We start from the raw sequence: 5,771 nt of genomic DNA on the forward strand, positions 1-5,771 counted from the left end.
TAATAAACTTGCATTGATTAAAAACAAAAAAAGAGATCTTACCTATTGGAGACTTTCCAAAACCTCTAGTCTGGTATGTAACGGTAAATGAACTCGTTGTATTGACTTCATACCCCTTTATAAGTTTGAAAGCATCTTCCAAGTTCGTAACATAATCCCGAATAATCAGAAAAGCTCTCAGAGAACAGTTGACTCCATGACGGCGTGTTTACCGCCATTTCCTTCGAATTTGGCATGTATCTTTGTTTACAGCGTCCGGAAACAGCAAAGATCGCTGTAAAAAGCCCTATTATTCCCACCTCTCCCCTCCCCAATCATCGAGACATGACCTAGCTCCGGTCCTTGTTATTTAAGAAATGATCAAGGCATCATTTAAATAACAATGACTGTAGCGGAAACACGAGAGAAAACTAGTGTTCACACAGTAAAGGTCAGAGATTTTATTTAAAAAGCATTCTTCCTGCCGACTTACCCGTGAAATCATTCGAAACGCTCTTCTGAACATTTTCCAGACTAAATACACTATGTATCCTACAAGTGGAGCACTCTACTCTTTCGCCGCCATTTTAATGAGCTTCAAGGGCATTTTTATGGGAAAATCCGCATGACACTTCGAGAATCGCGGACTCAACCTGGTCCAGGTCATTGTTATCTAAGGTCTTCCTTAAACTTGTGGTGAAAAGAAGTTTATCAACATATCGGCCCAGAAGCCAATGTTTCTCACTTCCCATTTATTTTCTTCAATCTTTCTGGGTTCAGTACTTTGCTAGTAGCCACATGTCTTCTCAGACTATTTACCCAAGACTTCTACCATGGCACTACAATGATAGACAATACCAAAACAATATCGTGCACTGTTAGAGCTACATATTACGCAAGGACAGGTCTGTTTCGTCGTACGAACGTGTGAGGACCTGTGAGCCAAAGGGCCTCGTCTGGTATGACTTCTTAATGACCCCCCAACTTGAAAAAAATTGTCTGGAACGGTGCACGTACCACACGCAACCCAGTGTACCCTCACGGAGGATCTAGTTTCCGCGGCTGGGGGGGCTGCAGCCCCCCCGCCCCCACGGCTCGTACGCCTATGTACAAAACACGATCGCTCGTGCTTGATATGTTATTTGATAGACAGTCATAAAGCCTCTTAAGGGGTGGAACGAAAGAGAAAAATTTCCCTTTATTTAAAGAAATAAACTGCTGTTTATGTTGACACCGCATTAAAAATATTGTCTAGTACATGAATCACCTTAAATGATAGTCTTTTATCGAGTACTTCTCGAAAATCTACCATACAACCCATGATGAGATTTTCACAGTTGATGTGTACGCGTGAATCACGTTTAGAAAAAAAAAAACATCTGTAAGACAGATTTGAGCTACTTTTGTTTTCACATTTTCCTAGTTTGCGAAAAATCTGTCTTACTGATTTTTATTTTACATTGCATGAATGTTAAATCAAAACAAATTCTTATTCCTGACATTTTGAGCTGGGATCATACGGGAAGGTTTTGAGAAAAACCTGATTTAACCTACTGGTGCCCAGTCTCCTTACGTCACTCGGTCGTTCATTTTGGCCATTTGTTGACGTTTAATTGTTTAAGTTTCACATAAAATGGTAAAAGACAGTAAACAGTAAATAGAGAAAGGAAAAACACCTTGGAAAATTTAAAAGAGTTATAAGTTGAGCTGTTATAATCCATGAAAATTGTAGTAAAATTAGAAGTAACTGATGACGATATGAGTGTTGAGTATCTAATGATTCTTTATTTGAAAAGCCATTGAAAGATACAATTCAGAAAGAAAATGTAAAGTTCTTTATTTTCTTTACTGCCCGGTGTTCTAAGTAATTCAAGTTAGTCATGAAGGAACCAACTAAGTTTATCCCAGGACCAGTCACGACTTTATTACTACCTCTTGAAAATAGGAAAACAAAAAAAAAGCAGTGTATGGTTACTCTTATTGAATCTGATTTCAAGTTCAAAGTTAGCTGAAAAATTTAAAATTTCTTGTAAATTTGACGTCAACTTTATTCTGGCTGTTACGAATTGAAAGTTAACAAACGTCTTTTATCGATGTGTACATGTAATATTGTAATTAGTTTATTGTTCGTTTTCTATCACTTAGAACAAGAAAATAATACATCTCATGCCAGCAAACTTAACTTGTAATGCTTCGCATATGATCATCCAAACAAGAGGAGAGACGAAAGTCAGAAAGACTCATGAAAATCACTACCTATACTAGCTTTCAAGCTGCAAACTACTGGCATAAACCGGCATTTAAGGTGTTTAAAATACCAGTATATATAATAGCCGGCCTTATTTTCCTCTACGTTACTCACAGGCATCAAAATAAGTTTTACTTACTACTTAATCTTGTCGTTACTTCTCAATGTGTCTAGTACTAAACAAAACACAATCAATATGCTCGGCTTACTGAATTTAACTCGTTCTGCGGATCTGTCAAAACTAACAGAGCGTCTCTAAACGGATCGCTTATATACATTTGTAATAATAGTCCAATAAAGTTTAATTCTAGAAAACTTAGTTTAGGTGTCTACAAGGAAAATAATAGTACGCAGCCCTAGTTAATCTCTTGGTGAAACTGTTAGGCCTGATGCCCATTGAACTTCGCTCATCGCCAAGCATTTAGTAAAACAAAGAAAATGAAGTCGATGCCTAACATGTGAAGTTGATTTTTTTACAGCTTACCTCATCAAGGCATTTCGTATACAATCGCATAGTTGAATAAATTCTCGCATTATGACTGGTTAACGAAGCGAGGTATTTAGCTTGGAATTGCAAGGTGACAACGAGGTTAGTGATATTGCTTCGCATCTCTTGTTTCGTGCTCAGGATAAAACAAACAATATCAATGCTGCTATCTCTTTTTCTTATTTTTATTCGATAATGAAAGTCAAGGAAATTCCATAACCTGACTTCTAAATTCCGCGTTAAATTGCACTTGAAAACCGATATCGGTTTTCGCGTGCAATTCACCGCGGAATTCCCTCGTCAGGTCATGAATTTTCCTATAAAATTAAATCTTGTTAATTACTTAAATGGTTGTGCAGCGGTGCTTGTAGATACATCATGTTCTTATCATGATGCACTGATGAACATTCTCTCCAATTATAGTTGCTTGTGACAATTGCCTTCAATCAGAATGAAGCAGTAAAACTTCACTCCCTCAAGATACAAGGACCTGATGACGGTGTGCCACATACATTTTTTCTTCTCTTCTATAATTTAAGTGCATGCAGCCTTATGAAGATAAGGGGAAGAAAAGCACTTAGTTTTTCAGTCTCGTCACACCACACGGTCTCTCCTAACCAGCGGCTGCTCAAACTAGATGCGCATTCCTTTTCATTCGTATCGCCGATCACAGAACGGCTCGCTTCTTCATGATCCAATCGCAGAGGGTTCTGTAGCCCGAAAGCTAGCGTTCAGGACAACGGAGAGGTTTTCTTTAGGGCTCCAGCTGGGTCATAGAGATGCTTTCGTTGGCGAGACAATTTACCCTCACAGTGCCTCTGTCCATCCAGGAGAAGAAATTAGTATAAGCGAGCTGACAGGGAAACCTGACGAACTGCTGGCAGGCTAACCTGCCACAGACACGATAAACCAGTATCCCAACCAGAGGTGTAATTACACTCCTTGTCTCTTTATGGTTCAGAAACCAGTCTTCGGTTAGGCAGAGCACTTCGGTTGTGCGACGAGAACAGTCAACGGCTGCAAGGGAAACCAAGAAAATACTAACTTACCTAAATAAAATATTGTGGTCATTTTGACAGGCAGAGGAGCAAAGACTGTGAGAATATTTTTAAACCCAACAAGAAAAATGAGTTTTGACGATGCGAAAAGCTGGGAACCCAAGCAAACCCTTGAGTAAGTCGTTTGGGTCTTAGATTATTCCTGTGTATTATGAACCTCTTGGTGCTTTGCAATCTTACAGCGTAAAGTGTTTTGTACATTTTATCACGCACACTAAAATTAGTACATCACTTTGTGTTCAGGTTAGCAGCTGACGATATAAGAGAGGGTGCCATAATTCCACTGTCGTTTGTCAAATTTCAAAATGTCTCAAGTTTGACGGTCAGTATCCTTATTTTTGGTTGGTCTAGATCTTTACTAGTCAAAGATGCAACTAACAACTTAAATACCTTTGTCGCGAAAATTTTAAGTCACTTGACAAACTTGTATTGCAACTTTTAACCATAGACTACAGTACATGCCATTACCTGCCCCCTCAGACGCTTCGAACGGCTAAGTAAGGGCCAAGTAAGGGCCAGTGCGAAGCACGTGCGACTGGTAACGAGCACGAAGCGCGAAGGACCATGGGAGAGAGAAAGAGGCGAGGCCTTTTTCCCTTCCCTTCGTCCTTTGCGCGCGCTCTTGTTCCTCGAAAACAAGAGAGACGTCTGGGAACGAGGCAGCGTCATTACAGTTTTCATTGCAACTGCAATTCTCATTGTCGTTGCCACTGCAACGACCATTGCCATCTCCATTGTTATACAGTACTCTTCATTATTCATTCCCTCACTTATTTGATTTCCTTTTTTAATTTTCCTTTACAGTTCTTTTTTTCGGACAACCAAGGAAAAAAAGACACAACTGTAGTGGAGTACATGGAATTTATTGGAAGTCCAGTTTCATGAAAAAACAATTTTGAATTTGTACGAATTGCGTGTAGTTAATAATATGGGAAAGTAGTTTTTTTATGTTACTCGTTATAAATACAAACTTCATAGGCATTTTTTGACTACTTAAAAAGATTTCATGAGCACCAGTTTACTTAGTTACAATACGAGTCCTAAAGACCAGTCGGAAAAGAGTGATTTGAATATAACTGACTTCTAAATGTTGCTGCTATTGCTACTAGCAGTCTACAGTTTTAAAGAGAGATCCTTTTGATAGCAACATTTACTAACGTTTAAAAACTCTCGTGTAGTAGGAATGTCGATAAGGAGAGCGAAGACACTAGAGCAGCTCTAAAATTTGTTCTGTTTTTGTGGCTAACCACGAAGACATTGTTTGTTACAGCATATTTTGGAAAGGCTGATGTGTGTAAGCTATTAGATGTTATAGCCACATAATTTGGTTTTATCAACTGAGTTAATCATGTAAATTGGCCACCGTAAAGAGTTTGCGAATGATGATATTAGATGCCATAGTTGAGTGAAGTAAAAATTGATGAGCTAGTTGGCAATGAGTAGCTCCCGTGGACAAAACTGCTTTTGCTATGTTCAAATTTGAGTTCGGTGTGTCTTGCTCAGCAGGTCAGACGGCGAAGTTTCCATATTAAGATCATATTTTCACTTTTGGTCGACTGAAATGCTGAAACTAAACAACAATGCAGTATTGAACCAAATTTGAAAATTCGATTCTAAGTTTTCTTTTTATTGCCCCACTAGCGTTGGGCACAGAAAAATACGAGTTCCAGTGAGATAATTTGAAACAATTCAATAGCCTCCCGCCGGATTACCGATCGGACGCCACTGTTACATTCGAGCTACATGAAATTTCGTGGAGGGTCTTAACGTATGGCGTCAATGAAACCCGTTTTGTCGCAATAGTGTTAAAATCGGCGATATCGAAAATTACTCAGTCCGTGCTGTTTGGCCAAGTAAATTACTTGAAAAATACATAGATTTAAGAATAGATGCAGCCTATGAAAGGTTCTGCACCTGCATCAACCAGGCGAACGAACGAAATTGTAATGGCTGCTTCCGTGTTTTAGCTCTAGTCTCGAACTGAAGTCTTCAGTTTGTG

The 5,771-nt window shown here is 38.9% G+C and overlaps 1 long non-coding RNA gene across 1 annotated transcript in view; it reads left to right on the forward strand.

The window, feature by feature from the left end:
- Positions 1-3,136: 3,136 nt before the first annotated feature.
- LOC137969693 (uncharacterized) overlaps positions 3,137-5,771 on the forward strand; it is a 2,729-nt gene continuing 94 nt past the window's right edge. Inside the window, exons 1-3 of the long non-coding RNA XR_011116712.1 lie at positions 3,137-3,213; positions 3,794-3,887; positions 4,577-5,771. The exon at positions 4,577-5,771 is cut by the window's right edge and continues 94 nt beyond it. This is a non-coding gene — a long non-coding RNA (uncharacterized lncRNA). The remainder of the gene's footprint in view (positions 3,214-3,793; positions 3,888-4,576) is intronic.

The sequence above is a fragment of the Montipora foliosa genome, chromosome 9 (assembly GCF_036669935.1).
Source record: "Montipora foliosa isolate CH-2021 chromosome 9, ASM3666993v2, whole genome shotgun sequence".
Classification (NCBI taxonomy): domain Eukaryota; kingdom Metazoa; phylum Cnidaria; class Anthozoa; order Scleractinia; family Acroporidae; genus Montipora; species Montipora foliosa.